The following is a 16,140-nucleotide window of genomic DNA, read 5'->3' on the forward strand; positions in this document are numbered from 1 at the left end:
CTCATGGTCGAAAGGACTAGGTAACTATGTATCGAAAGCTTATAGCAAATGAACTTAATGACGTGATCTTTATGCTACGCTTAATTGGGTATGTCCATTACATCATTCACATAATGACATAACCTTGTTATTAATAACATCCAATGTTCATGATCACGAAACCATGATCATCTATTAATCAACAAGCTAGTTATACAAGAGGCTTAGTAGGGACTCCTTGTTGTTTACATAACACACATGCATCAATGTTTCGGTTAATACAATTATAGCATGGTATGCAAACATTATCATAAACACAAAGATATATTATAATAACCATTTTATTATTGCCTCTTGGGCATATCTCCAACAATTCGTAATAGCTCTTATATGCTTGAACAGAGGAGTACAAAACAATGTCCGTCAATAGGTTGAAGACGGAGAGGATCATGCAAATAAGTGCAAATACTGAAGAATTTTATTTACACCAACCGTACCCACTGTTTCCACAACTTTCGTGAGACTTCTTTGTAGAAACAAGCCCGTATATCTAGAATTATTAGGATGTATTTTTATTACTAAAAGCATCAAACATACTTTTTGCTAAGATGAGCAATCACGAAATAATGTTCAATATCATATATTGCTGCACCTTTTTACTAAACCAGTGTGTTAATGTCATGTTGCTAATACATATGCGGCAGCCTGAGATCAAATAAAACTAAAAAATATTATCATGAGAAAGAAATGGAGGCACAAATAAACATGAGGAAGATTAGCATATAGCAAGTCCAATACTAATTTATAAAAGGATGCCCATAATTATTGTAGATAGACAATTTTCAGTATGATTTTAGGACTATAATACTGTGTCAGTTTCTATAATTCATCGATTCACACAAACAAAAAAAATATTCCGATTCTCATGCTCCAACCATAGGTAGGAGACGTGATAAGACATCCATACATGATGACTAAAAACAATTGCTGATTCTGAGCACTGAGCTTACAACAGATAGATGATCAGCTCGCAAGACATAGATTATCATTTCGACCAAACACTTCTCACTGCCACTATAACTTCTCTAGCGTGTATTGTCACACCATTGAGCGCTCATTCTCCTCGGTTGGGATCATGCGAAGTGGTGGTTAACTGTTCCATCATCTTCTTCTCTTTTGGCGGATAGTAGCTGCAGAAAAAAAACCCGGCTTTTTTAGGAAAGACACCTAAACATTTACCATCTGGTGAGGGCTAAGAAGCGAGATCATGGCTTGGTTTTAGGGCATCACTTACCAGCGCAGCAAGCATACTCCAGCCGCATACGCGATATTTCCCCCATGAAGTCGGTCATCATCAAAGCATGAAATGTTTGTTTCATGGACAGGGAATCCGGCTCGTAGGGATGCCCAAGAGTCGCCATGTAGGCCACGGTTCCAGCATATCTTTCAGCCCTCGACCTACACGTGTCTGCCGACGCTAAGAAGGATATCATTCCGATGCACTCACTTCAAACCGTTGGCTGCATGACAAATGGAAACATGTAACAAAAATGTCAATATGGGAACATGTAACAAATCTAGAGCTTTTTTCTTGGACAACTAATGCACGCCCAAAACAATGGAGAAATCTTCAACAATAACTGAATCGTCTTGAGAAATCTTAGAACATAGACAGTAGTGTTCAGTGACTACCATAGAATGTCAGGATCATTAGAAGAGAGGATTTTAGAAATGGAAATCTTAGGCTGTTAGCATGAAAGCGAATACCCAGTCAAATAGCAAGGAAATTCAGAATCAGTTCAAGCTTACAAGATTATTGAAGATAATTATCTGTGGGAGAGAAACTGATCTAGACCTAGAGTAATGAGGACTGCAAGGAGGCGAATGACTATGACGACACAACTAACTGCAGAATATACAAAAATAGTGGAATCCATGAAAACCCAAGTTACATGTCTATGAGAGGATAAGAGCTCTTGGTACAAAAGATCTAGTGAGCTGAGAATTATGAGCTTTTCCTTGTACTGTTGTTGTCCATTACTCTACATTCATCTCCAACTGAACAAAAATATCAGTATGGAAACATGTGCCTAATCTAGAGCTATTTTCCAACTAATGCGACCCAGTTTGGACAAAACAAAATTTTAGTTGAGGTTGCAGAAACAAAAAATTTTTATAGCTATTGGTATGCGCTTTGAACATTTGACAACACTGTAACTGGAGCAAACATATCAAAAGTGCTATGCGCAAAACAAAGCTGGAATTATTACAAATACCAAAGGGAAGTAGAAACAACAGATTCAATGGTTCTCAAAGCAGCTATTAAGATGGGTGAAGGTATATGATATTGTTACTATTAACTGTATCGCATGTCCAAAGAAATGTGGATTCTGAAGCTCATCAATGGTGTTGAAAACTTGATATGCTACAAAAGAAGTATGTAACTTGTAAGAATTGGAAACTCAAACACTACCTTTGAACCATATATTTGTGTACTTCTGTAACAAGAAACAGAAATAATGTGCATAATTATAAGATATGGTCATAGTAGAAACACTACCTATAGCATGTTATCACGGGATCTGATGCTAAAATAAGCAGAGGTTAGCACATGTTTGCCATATTGTATTCTTACAATTTATTAGTGAGGTACTACAGAAGTGCGCTATTAGTTGCTCATTCAGGATCATTTCGGTACTACAGGAAAGGGGCATGTTAGGGATGAGGATATCTTTTAGGAGTGGTTTTCTTCTCCTCTCGTTCGTGGTGGCGAAAGCATAGGTGTTTTTGAAATAATGGTTGAAGAAAATGGTATCGTAAAGGACATGTATATATTATCAAGAAGTTTCAGTTCGGAGTCTTAAAGGAAAAAATGGAAAACACTAATTCATAAGCTTGTCTGCAACATGTCTATTTGGTAGAACAAAAATGTCAAATATCAAAGACTTTTGTTGGAAGAATACACATCGGAAGTGAACAGTTCCTAATGATAGAAAAATGTGGTCTGTTTTTGGAGAGTAACCTGTATATTGGCTCAGATAGGGTGATCAAAGGCAGCTTTAGATAGTAACCTACCAACAGAGAAATAATAATTAGTGAAAAGGAACTCAAACCGAGTTGAAAAGCAAAAAAAAAAATTGAAAAAGGTATGTGAAGGAAAGATGGTTCTCAAGAGAACCTACTCTACAGAGAGTACTTTCAGAAACTATTCTTAAGTCGGGAGTCTTAAGTCGGGAGTTGCTTTCTTTTATCTCCTAATGGCAGCACGTCAATAAAAAATAGAGCAAGCATGATGTTTCAGTTTTCACAGCACTAAAGTTAATGTTTACTTAAACTGAACCATGTTGGCTGAGTTACCAATGCAAATTGATTGATTGAAACTGTTAAGCAACCACATAATTTACGGATGAACAGCAGTTTTCAGAGGAAGCAATTACAAATCATCAGGAATTTCAAACATAAAAAATGGGGTATGTTTGGAGTGTAACCTGTATTGGCTCAAAGTGTGTAATAATAAACAACAACTTTGGATTACAATCTAGCAACAGAGAAAAATAGTGAAAAAGCACTCAAACAGAAAATAAAAACCAAGAAACATTTGAACAAAAAACTACCTGTAGTGTTGGTTATTAACAGAGCACCTCCTAGTCTCCTAACCCAACGTATCCTATAGGAACTCGGTATGAAATGCTGGATTGACTTGAGATATAAACCTGCACATATTACAGGGGAAAATCATGAGTTACATCATAATTTGTACATATCAACTTAGGGGGCATTCCCCCATATTATTTCAGATAGCAAGCAAACATTACTGTCATTCCCAATAACATTCAGTGGCAAACATTATGTCAGTCTGTTTCTGAATATAAGCAACAAGTTCGTTCAGAGATCCACAGCACACAGTCACACAGATAATAAACAACATACAGTGAGTAGATCCATTTATGAAGATAAGCGATACATGGATCCATTTACGTAAGAAGGATTGAGTTGGTCGCTACCATGATAAAGATCCAACTTGTGGACCATATGAAGTTATTGCATTACTGAATTCGTGTGGACCTGAACCTAATTCGCTTCACCAGAATGAAAAATGGGGAAGCTCAGAATAAGTGAAGCCGGAAACTTTGAATATAAATGGTGACGAAGTAGCTTAGGACATGACAGTCTGGGGTATCAATAAGTTTGTTCAGATTCAGAGAGTAGCAACGCCTATAATCAAGTTGCTTATTACACGTAGCTAGATCAGCAAGCTTGTTTTGAGCATCTTGACACATCACTCAAAGTGTGCTCAGCCTGGATGCAGAATACGATGGGAAAAAAGATCATGGAATCTCTATATGTTACAGGGAATTACTAAGATATGAAGGCACCTGCTTGCGCATAATCAGCGCAGGAAGAGTACACAAAACAGACTCCTGGGCAAAATAGATATGAAGAATTTTCACATGACGTTGAACTTGGTACTGAGAACTACCGACACAGCAAGCAAAGGAATCCATATGTGAACCAGTATGCAAATACAGAGAGAGTGAGACCATATAATAAGCTACTATAAAATCAATGAATTGCAGTGAGACTACAATCAACAGATGGGGAATGTGCAAGTAAATAGATGACAACATGAACAACCCGGTCGATCCTATCAGCACACAAAGCCAAAAGTTCGAACCTTTTGGACGCAGGTGGTGTTGGTGCTCGTTTCTTGCTTTCCAGGCCCGATAGCTCCGATTTCTATAGGGAAAAAATGTGAATGATTAGACGAAGACTGATAAATAGCAGCAAAATTAAAGACTCGATGGGCTACAGGCAGAACACTCTTGCGGCCTACAGCGTGCAGAAGTTGGACTTGTAGGCGGCGTGCGTGCTGCAGGAACACGTACACGCCGCCACCGTGAAGCCCGGGCGCGGCAAGGAGGTAGTATTCAATCGTCCGGTCCGATGGCTCCTGGTGCCGGACTTGAGGCAGGAGAAAGATGAGAAAAGTTGAGGTAATCGAAGTGCGGCAGTAGTATAAATTGGAGGGCCTGCATGTTTGTATTGGTGGAGGAGGTAACCAGCACGAGCACGAGCGCAGATGGGAGGCGCCGCGTATAGGGATGGGCCAGGAGACAAGGGGAAACGGGGAAGACGGCATCGGCGGCGCAACGCGCGTGATGTTGAGGGAGCGGGATGGGGGACGGGAGCCGGGCGGCGCGTCGACGGCGAGGCAAGGAATCAATCTGGGCGGATTTTCTTTTCCTTTTGGCTGTGCGGGAGGAGGAGGTGAACTGGAAGACAACGCGTGGGGTGACGTGCGCATTCGTTCAGTCATGGTTTGCTCGTTTTTTTACCGAGGGTTGTGGGATGGTTTGCTCGTTTTTTTTAGCGAGGGCTGCGGGATGCGGTGGTGGTATTGGACGTACCTACCAACCATCCCACCACCTCTGGCCATTTAATATAGTAGAGACTAGACCAGTGCTAAGAGTTGATGTCCGACCAACATCGTCAGAAGCCAGTTATTGTCCTCACGGAAGGAGTTATCAGGAGATCGAGGAGAAAATTTCTTTGTTACTAGGGGCAATGGCAGTAGTACCAGACACATGAGTAGTTCTTGGGAATTTTGTAGTAGCTACAAGTATCTTAATTCTCGCGTATTTGATGTTAGAGTTTTGCAGATTACATGATTTCTTTGTATTGCATCCGTGAAATTCCACGGGTTTTTTTTTCTAACATTAGCATGATGAATTGTTATGGAATTCTCTCAAAGAGGATATAAGCTCCCTGGACGCAAAATTCATGCTCATTGATCATTGAATCTCAACCCCTTTCTTATATCCTCCTTGAAATCCAAACATTCTCGCAACGACTGACTGATTTAGGGAATAATCCATGAAAAATCTCAACCCCTTTCTTATATCCTCCTTGATAGCCTTCACAGGCTTTTCAGGTTTGCAGACAAAAAACAGAGTAAACCATACTGTAGATAACTTGCCGTTGATCGTAAAATAGCCCCATAAAATGTGCCCCGTAGGGTTAGGTGTTTCTTTGGCTGGTGTCTCATAACAAACTACTAACACGGGATAATCTGGAGAAAAGGCAAACTATTCAAGATAAAACTTGCTTTGCAATGAAAATGAAAGTGTTGAACATTTGTTTTTTTCCTGTGATATTTTAAGAACCGTGTGGGCAGAGATGTCTGTCATTCTTCAAAAAGAGATTGGTATAAGCTTTGAAAGTGTGGCTAGGTTATGGTGAGCAATAAAAAGAATGTGATAGCTAATATGGTTGTTGCTGCTATTATGATGTCATCATGGAAACACGGAAATGACATGTTTGTTAGGCCGATGTGTGTGGTCTGGGATGCAGGTTTTGTGGATGGGAGTGGTGAAGCTGCTGAAGCGATGGCATCGTCTCTGTATCGGAGTTTCATGAAAGAGTGCGTGAAGAAACTAGAGCTGAAGATGGTGGAAGTTCCAGCAATTTCAAGAACCTGAAGAGGCGCAAAACAACGCTGATGGTTGGGCCTAGGACGCCAGAGGTGTTGGCTCCTCGCTCGATGATGGGTGTGCAAATGTCTGCCAAGTGATCGAGAGGGAAAAGGGAGAAAAGCCTGGAGTTAAATGTATGTGGATCAAAAACCTATCCTGCTTTAAATATTTGTTTAAGTTCTGTTGCCTGTAGGGGTGGTTCAAAACTAGTGTCTCTGGTTCCTGTTTATTTGAACAAGCTTTAGCTGAGGTCTATAATAAGTACTGAGAATTCTGTAATAGCCTTTTCGTTTTCTAAATGGAAATGGAAAGGGGCGGGGGCCTGTTGATCTAAAATAGCCCCTGAAAAACTCCATAAAGTAAAAACACATATATATATATAAGCTAAAGCCAACACATATATTAGCTGAAGCTAACTCTACTGTGCCATGGGCTCAAATTTGTGTGATTTCAATTGGTAAAATCCCCTTGACAGCAGCACACCATGAACATGCAGTATTTAAAACGGCATGCTAAGCCATGAAACTTATTTCTGTGTTCAGTAGACATTTTAGCAACAGACTAGGATTTGCTACTGTACAGATTAACATCCAGAATTCAATAAAGATACAACACTATATTACAGGAAAGTTATTGGATGGGTTGAACAGAAAACATGAAGAAACCACTTGTATAACCGATTTTGAACTGGAAAAGATGAAACAATCTAGAAACGAAGCTGCTTGCACTGCGAAGCTAGCGCCTCAGAGGAGCAGTAAGGGCACTTGAAAGTTCTGGAGCTGCTCTTTGATAGCTTCATGATCGATTGCTTTGATACAGCGTGTCCACAGGGCATCAGCATCGGAGGGTTCTCGTCACTTGACTGCTCTCTCAGCACTGGGCATACAAACACAGAGTGGTACTGGAATTCTGGTCCAATGTCTATGGGGACTGGAAGCTGTTTCATGGCTTGCCACTCCTGCTTTTTGGCAGCCATTACCATGGTTAGCTTCAACAAGGTCGGCAATCCTTGAAAACCAGCTGATATAGCTACATTAAGTGGGCTGTCGCTGGACTGTCCCAAGATGCTGCAGAACTGATGGATTAGCTCCTCAGATAGCTTCTCCCATTGCGTCGATGCATGAACTCAGCATATCGGGACTGATCAAGCCGGTCCCAGATAAGGCAAGCCATCAGCCTCGGGATCTCCGCCTCGTTCATGAAGGCAAAGGGCCCCAGGTGAGTCCTTGCATATTGTAAAGCCTCGTCTTTACTTCCTTTATTAGTAAGTATCTCAACAAACTGAAGCGAATGGAGCTTCAGCTCAAGCATTGAGCTATTCTGCAACAGCTGATAATGGTTCTTGGCAGCCCAACTGAGTGCAGGCTCAAGGTTTCTTGCTTGCATCGCTTCAAGCATTCCATACATCTCTTGAAACGATGATTTCAGGTAAGACCCATCTGACTCACCACACTCATGGACAAAGGAGTCTCCGGGATCAAAGAGGCCCTGGCGGTAGAAATGATTTGCTATTATGTTGTTTATTGTGGAAGCCTCAAAATCCACATTTCTATATGCCTTCGATATATCTGGATTAAAAGACTTCTCAAGGAGCTTGAGATATTTGCTCAAAGCAACATTCAATTCCTTTTGACAGCCTTCGAGCAGGTTCAATGGCACCACTTCTCATGCAGGTGGTGGTTGCATATAAACCTCCTCAAGCAATTCACCATTAAGAAATGCATTCTTAACATCAAGATGGTACACAGACCAATGGCGAGCAGAGGCCACATCAAGAAGAGTCCGAACATTGGTCATGTGGGCGACAAGAGCAAAAGTCTCATCATAGTCATGACCATGCTCCTGCTGAAAACCTCTAGCAACGAGTCGAGCTTTCTATCGTTCAAGAGTACCACCAGAGCGGGTCTTAACCTTATAGACCCACTTATAAGTGATAGGACGAACACGGGGACGAAGAGGAACGAGCTCCCATGTGCCAGTGCACTCAAGCGCAACAATCTCCTCAGCTATAGCGAGCTACCATTCAGGATGAACAACAGCCTCACGATAAGTAGCCGGCTCTAGGATAGCCGATACACTATAGCTAGTAGGATTATAGAAATCAGGAGAAGGACGAGGCCGAGTACAAGTACGAAGAGAATAAGTCGGCTGAGACGGTGCACTAGAAGTAGAGGGTGCATCAGATGACTCGGTCACAACACGTGGACGACGAGTATAATGAAAAGGAAAAGTAGGATGATAAGGAGCAACAGGAGGAGATTCCGGTGAAGTGGGTGAAGACGAACGGCGTCGGAGGAGATGAAGGAGACGGAGGTGTCGGAGGAAACGGGGGAGAAGAAGGCATAGGAGACGCCGGAGGTGACGACACAAGGGGAGGAGAAGGAGAAGAGACATGCGGGACCGGGGGAATAGAGTCGGGAAAAATAAGAAAAGAGAGATCCTCCACAATAGAGGTCGATGAGGTCGAACATGGATAGAAAGGACGATACTCATCAAAAGTCATGTCCCGAGAAATGCCCATCCGACGAGCCACCGGATCCCAACAGCGATAACCCTTATGTTCATCACTATATCCCAGGAAAACACACTCAACAGACTGAGCGGATAGTTTGGTGCATTCACGAGGAGCAAGAAGAACATAACAAATGCAAGCAAACAGAAGAAGCACGGAGTAGTTAGGAGAGCGATCATAGAGTCGCTCTAGAGAAATGCCCCCTTGAAGGGCGGCAGACGGCTGGATGTTAATGAAATAGGCTAAGGTGGAGACAGCCTCAGCCCAAAAATGAGGCGGAAGAGAGGAAGTGATCATCATCCCACGAGCAATCTCAAGAAGATGTGCTTACGCTCAGCAACGCCATTCTGGGCATGCGCACCAGGACAAGAGAACTGAACGAGAGTGCCCTGCTCAACAAGAACATCACACAAATTCTTGGAGATATACTCACCAGCAGAATCAACACGAAACACGCGAATCGGTGTAGAGAACTGAGTGAGAACCATGGCTGCAAAACGCTTATAAAAGGAAAGCACTTCACTACGAGAAGACATGAAATACAGCTAAGTGTAACGAGGAAAATCATCTATAAAAAATGATATAATATCGATGGCCCCCTTTCGAAGCGAAAGGAGCCGGTCCCCAAACATCCGAGTGGACTAAATCGAAAGGTCGTTGAGATACAAACACACTAGTAGGGTAGGGTAACTGAATCTGTTTACCTAGCGTACAACCCTGACAATCCACAGGGGCGTTGCCGGAGACAGACCCCAAAACACCACGATGAACTAGAGATGAGAGACGAGAACCACATAAATGGCCAAGACGATGATGCCACTGCTGAAAAGAGCTGGTGGATGCGACAACATGGGCCGAAGAGCTGGCGGTGGCGGCAGCAGAAGGAGGACGCAACCAATCAAGCTCCCAGAGGCCATCATGGCGTAGGGGGCCAGCACCAAGTAGAGTGCCTGTGCAACGATCCTGAACAGAACAGGAATCAAAGTCGAGAGTAACCCTACAACGAGAGTCGACAATCTGACTACCAGAGAAGAGCTCCATGGTGAGTCGAGGAATATGAGCAACACAAGGAACATGAAAAGCGGAACTACTAAGTGTGCCTCGTCTAGCAACTGGGAGGGCTGAACCATCAGCAGTAATAACAGAAACAGAAGACTCGATGGGGCGAACAGAGCTCAAGGCGGAAGAATCGTAAGTCATATGAAAAGATGCTCTAGTATAAGAATCCAAGAGATTGTACGTGAATGAGAAGAAGGTAGTCTCTCTGTGCCAGAAAAACCAGTAGCAGAACCAGCACAACCTGTCGGCGAAGAGTCCCAAGTAGCAAGCAGGCATCGGAGTTTCTCAATCTCACGTGTGGTGAAAGGCGTAACTGAAGAGGTCGACGTAGAGCGGTCACAAGTGCATGCACAAGCCACGGGAGGAGTCAACGAGAGGCGGCCAGAACCGTGTGCAGAAGCCGCTAGAGTCGACGTAGAGCAGCGAGTCGACATAGACGGAGTCGACATAAAGCGGCCACAACCGCGAGTAGAAGCCGCAAGAGTCGACGTAGAGCGGCGAGTCGACATAGACAGAGTCGACATAAAACGGCCACAACCGCGAGTAGAAGCCACGAGAGTCGGCGTAGAGCGGCGAGGCGACGTAGGCAAAGTCGACGGAGAACTGCTAGAACCACGTGTAGAGCCACGAGAGGTGTCGATGTCGAGTGGCGAGGCACCATAGCCAAAGGCGGCAAGGAATGGCTGCAACAATGCTCAGAGGCCGCAAGAGTCGAGGTAGAGCGGCACACGGAGGCCGTCGAAGACGAAGCACCAAGTACCGATGGAGGGCACATGTGCGAGATAGGTCGAGTCGGCGTAGACGGAGTCGACGGAAGTTAGCCACAACCGTGTGAAGAAGTCGCGAAACTCGACGAAGAGCGGCTAGCCGACGAAAACGGAGTCAACGAACGAGCACCAATTACCGAGGGAAGGCACGTGTGGTGTTCCTACTCTTGATTAACTGAATAAGGGTGGTTGGATACAAGGTTTTCCTCAGCGTCACGCTGGGATGTTCAGAATCAGCGAATGCGTCGCGAGGAGGAGGAAGGGAAAAGTTCCAACAGGAACGATAATAATTAGATTACAACTCAATGAATGGTTCTTCTTGTTGGCTCCAGCTATTACTACTGTCCCTCATCTCATGTCTGGGGTTTCACTGGGCTTGGGCCTTCGCTGCACGATGGGCTTCGCGTATCCGTTGGCGTTCGTCCGTGCGTCGCTTGCTCTTGATGGCGTCGACCAGTAGTTGGGTCGTGACAATACCCCCTCCTGGAGTACCAGCTTGCCCCCAAGCTGGTGCATGCGGGAATGCCTGAACGACGGCGTAGAGCGACTCCCAGGTGCGACAGTTGTTTGGGTATCCTCCCCACTGGATCAATACTTGTGGAGTATTCTTCCCTCCCTTCCTGATGAATCTTTCTGCTACCACTGCCTGAGGTTGCACTGCCACATGATCAACAAGTTGTGCAACTGGAAGTGTTTCACTTACCTCATCTGTGGGCTTCACCGCTTTTTTCAATTGAGACACATGCACCACGGGGTGGATTTTGGATGATTCAGGCAAATCCAACTTGTATGACACTTTGCCCACTGTTTGCAGTATCTTGAAAGGACCAAAGAACTTAAATCCAAGTTTCTGACACGGACGTTGAGCAATTGATGTTTGCACATACGGTTGTAGGCGCAAATACACCCAGTCCCCGATCTGAAATTGGCGTTCCACTCGCTTTTTATCTGCCTGAGATTTCATTCGTTGTTGAGCACGAGCTAGGTGTTGTTTGATGACTGGAATCATGGTCGCTCTTTCCTTCAACCATTCATCAAGTTCCTTGTTGCATGTGGCCTCAGCTTGTTGGAACCCAAAGGGCCTTGGCTTGCGCCCATACAGCACCTCAAATGGTGTGCGCCCTAGAGCCGAATGCAGTGAGGTGTTGTACCAATATTCTGCTTGTGATAGCCACCGAGACCATTGTTTTGGGTTGGCATGCACAAAACAACGTAGATAATTCTCCAAGCACTGGTTCAGACGTTCCGTCTGTCCGTCAGTTTGAGGGTGGTAAGAGGAGCTCATGTTGAGTGTTGTGTCTGCCAGCCGAAACAGAGTTTGCCAAAACTGGCTGGTGAACACCTTGTCACGGTCAGATATCAACACCTTGGGTAAGCTGTGCAAGCGGTACACATTGTCCATGTACAGTTGCGCTACAGAAGCAGCCGTGAAGGGGTGTTTCAATGGAATGAAGTGGCCAAATTTTGTAAATTTATCTACCACCACCAAGATTGTGTCAAACCTATTGGTCATTGGCAACCCTTCAATAAAATCGAGGCCCACTGTGTGCCAAGCTTCAGGAGGAATAGGCAATGGTTGCAGTTTCCCAGGGTACCCAGTGTGCTCACCTTTGGCCTGTTGACATATGGCACACTGTCTCACATACTGCAATATTGCTTGTTTCATTCCAGGCCAAGCGAACATCTGCTTCACTCTATGGTAAGTCACACGAAATCCAGAGTGTCCTCCCAGCCCACTGCTATGCAAGGCCTTGAGTATGGCTTGATGAGCTTCTTTGTTACCTCCCAGCCAAATTTTCCCATTCTTGCGTATCACCCCGTCGGTCAGCGAGAACCCTTGATCATTGGGATTGTGGAGGCTCAGCTCACTCAGTAACTGTTTTGTTTTGTCATCCTGCAAATAACCTTCCACAATGATCTCCATCCATCTAGGTTTGACACTAGACACTGCATATATGTGTTGAGGACGCCTTGACAGAGAATCTGCAGCTGTGTTAGTGCTTCCCTTTTTGTATATAATTTTGTACTGCAAGCCAAGCAACTTGAAGAAGGCCTTCTGCTGGATGGTTGTGTTGAACTTGTGATCCCCTAGGTGGATTAGACTCCTCTGATCTGTGTATATGATGAATGGTCGATGCACCAGATATGTTTTCCATTTATCAATGGCCAGCAGAATCGCTAGGCACTCCTTATCATAGATCGATAGGGCCTGGTTCTTTGGTCCTAGTGCTTTGCTGAAAAAGGCCAGCGGGTGCCCTCGTTGCATCAACACGGCACCCACTCCAGTGGCGCAAGCATCCGTTTCCAAGATGAACTCCTCTGTAAAATCTGGTAACGCCAATACCGGGGCTTGCACTAGCGATCGCTTCAATGATTGGAAGGCATCTTGCACTTGTGGTGACCAAACAAATGGCACATTCTTGCGCAACAAATTAGTTAGAGGTCTGCTGATTACGCCAAACTGTCGTATGAACTTGCGATAGTATCCCGCTAATCCCAGAAATCCACGCAGCTGCTTCAGGTTGGCAGGTTGCGGCCAATGTTCAACTGCTGCAATTTTTGCTGGATCCGTGGACACGCCAGCACCGCTGATGATGTGACCCAGGTACTCGAGGGAACGTTGAGCGAATGTACACTTACTGCGCTTCAGGTATAGCTGGTTCTGTTGGAGCAACTGGAAAACATGAGCTAAATGCTTGACGTGCTCGTGCAGAGTCTTGCTGTATATCAACACATCATCAACGAACACCAGTACGAACTTGCGAATTACATGTGCAAAGATTGTATTCATAGCAGATTGAAATGTCGCTGGTGCCGATGTCAAGCCAAACGGCATGACCCTGAACTCGTAGTGGCCGCTATGAGTTTTGAAAGCCGTTTTCTTCTCATCGTGCTCTACCATACGAATCTGATGATACCCCGATCGCAGGTCCAACTTCGTGAAGAAAACTGAGCCAGCTAATTCATCCAAGAGTTCATCAACAACTGGCATAGGATATCTATCCTTAACCGTGACAGCATTCAATTGTCTATAATCAACACAGAAACGCCATGTCCCATCCTTCTTCTTGACTAGCAGCACCGGGGATGCAAATGGACTCTGGCTAGGTTTGATTATGCCTTGCTTGATCATCTCTTTAATTTGGCGCTCGATCTCGTCTTTTTGCTGAGGCGAGTATCTGTATGGCTTCACGTTGATTGGTTGGGCCCCTGCCATGAGTGTGATTTGATGATCAAAGGGTCTATGTGGTGGCAGCCCTTGAGGAGTGGTGAAACACGTTTCATGTTCATGCAGAACTGCTTCAATTTCGTATGGAATCTCTGACATAGTCGTGTGTTCAGTTACCGGGCAGAGACGGACAATTTGGGCTAGAGCACGCTGGTCTATGAGCTGATGCAATTCTGGTGCAGAAATTTGCTCACAACTAGTTACCCTGTCCTTCCATCCTTTCAAAGTGATTCGTTTTCCATCGTGTCGGAATCGCAATGATTTCTTTGGCCAATCAATCCACATTTTGCCGCAGGCGTGTAACCAATCCATGCCCAATATCATGTCGTAGCAAGGAATTGGAAACACGCGGAATGTACCAACAAATTTGTTGCTCTGACACTCCCACTTGAGATCGGACACAGCAGTAGTGATCCGCGATGTGGCACCATTTGCTACCTGCACCGTTACTGGAGATACCTGGACAGTAGGCAAACCCAATTGCTCCACTGTGTCACTGCTAATGAAGCTCCCGCAGCTGCCCGAGTCGATGAGTAGAAGGACTTGTTTGCCATTGACAAATCCTTGCAAACGAATGCTTTTCTTTGATGCTATACCCGCCAAGGCACATTGTGAAATCTGCATCAGAGACTCGTCGCTACTGCCCTCCTTGTGACTGCCATTATCACTGTCTGAGCTGCTACCATTCAATATCTCCATGAGCTCTTCTACTACATGGAGAGGCACGCTTTTGCTGCACCGATGCCCTGGTTGGAATTTGTCGCCACACTTGAAACATTCCCCACGGGCTCGCCTCTGAGATTTGAGTGTTTGTAGTTTCTCATCCCATGGATTTTTAGTTGATTTTTCTTCGGTTCTCTTGTTTTCTTCAGGTGTTTGTCCTAGCATACCTTTCCCTGGGAACCCTGTTCTGTTATAACGGTTCCTGTGCTCACTGTGTGATCTATTGTACTGATGTGGCTTGTCCTCGTCCAACAATTCTTCTTGTGTCTCTGCTAGTGACAAGGCGGCATCAACTGTCCTTGGTTTGTGCAACCGAATAGCCCTTCTGATATCAGTCCTGAGCCCATTGACAAACTTTGTAACAAAGTATGCTTCATCATAGTGTTTGTTATGCACTAAGATCTGATGCCTGATGGCTTCAAATTTTTGATAGTATTTTTCTACAGTATGTGTCTGCTTGCAACGCTCCAAAGCTTCCAGATACTTGTGATGCTTATCTCTGCCGAATTTGGTATGTATCGCCACACATAGCTCTTCCCATCCATCAACATCGTGTTCAGCTTCATATGTCTGCAGCCACAGGGCTGCATTACCCACAAAGTGCATTGTAGCGAAGCTTGCCCAGGTATCATGATCCACTGAGTAAAGTGCAAAATACTTCTCACACACCTTCTTCCACCACTTGGGATTGTCTCCATCAAATTTGGGGAATTCTGTTTTTGGTGGCCTCGCTCTATAATTGCCTCCACGTGAACTTGGATATCCACTGTCATCAAAAGCACTGGCTTGATTTCCCAAATTAAAGTTGACTGGTGTATGAGGATACTCACGTCTGTTGTTGTGCCCTGGCAGTACAATCTTCAGGTTACTGTTGACTCTGCCTTGTTCTTGCTCATCAGTCTCTGCCGCAGGTGTGCGTACGTCCTCTCCTGGAGCATGATCTGCTTCTAGAATCGCCAAACGATGCCCAACCGAGTCGAGTGTTGACTGGATCCCTTTGATGGATTCATCAACTTGGGGCACCCATGATCCCAATTGCTTCAGAGTGTCGTTGATGGCCTTGAGAGTCGTCGCTGATTCAGCGCACTGCTTCTGCAGCTCCTCTCCTTGCTTCTTCAGCGTTGCCAAATCAGCTTGCGCCGACTGCATCATCGCTGCTTCTCCCCACACCCCCGCACCGGGAACGAGTGTTAGCCGCCGCCGCCGCAGGATCTTGCCGCCTATGATACACGGATCCACCGCCAGGCCGGGATTCTACCACTCACGGAGTGTTCGTGAGCAACTGCCCGCCACCGTGAGATCTGTATCCGAATGGTCTACCGCCACCAACGCCGCCGCAGGACCCGAAATTTTCGGATCTCGCCTTTGGACCTCTCTCTCTCTCTTTTTTTTTTTTTT

General features: G+C 44.9%; 1 long non-coding RNA gene and 1 pseudogene across 1 annotated transcript; both read right to left on the bottom strand.

Moving 5' to 3' along the window:
* Nucleotides 1-778: 778 nt before the first annotated feature.
* On the bottom strand, nt 779-5,293 carry LOC127313327 (uncharacterized). Its single transcript, XR_007858893.2, has 6 exons — nt 4,814-5,293; nt 4,655-4,716; nt 3,594-3,692; nt 3,002-3,050; nt 1,274-2,404; nt 779-1,169 (listed from the first exon to the last, which is right to left on the bottom strand). It is a non-coding gene; the product is annotated as an uncharacterized lncRNA (long non-coding RNA).
* Nucleotides 5,294-7,027: 1,734 nt separating this feature from the next.
* On the bottom strand, nt 7,028-15,894 carry LOC127317999 (uncharacterized; annotated as a pseudogene).
* Nucleotides 15,895-16,140: the final 246 nt, after the last annotated feature.

This window comes from Lolium perenne, chromosome 7 (genome assembly GCF_019359855.2).
Source record: "Lolium perenne isolate Kyuss_39 chromosome 7, Kyuss_2.0, whole genome shotgun sequence".
NCBI classification, from domain to species: Eukaryota; Viridiplantae; Streptophyta; class Magnoliopsida; order Poales; family Poaceae; genus Lolium; species Lolium perenne.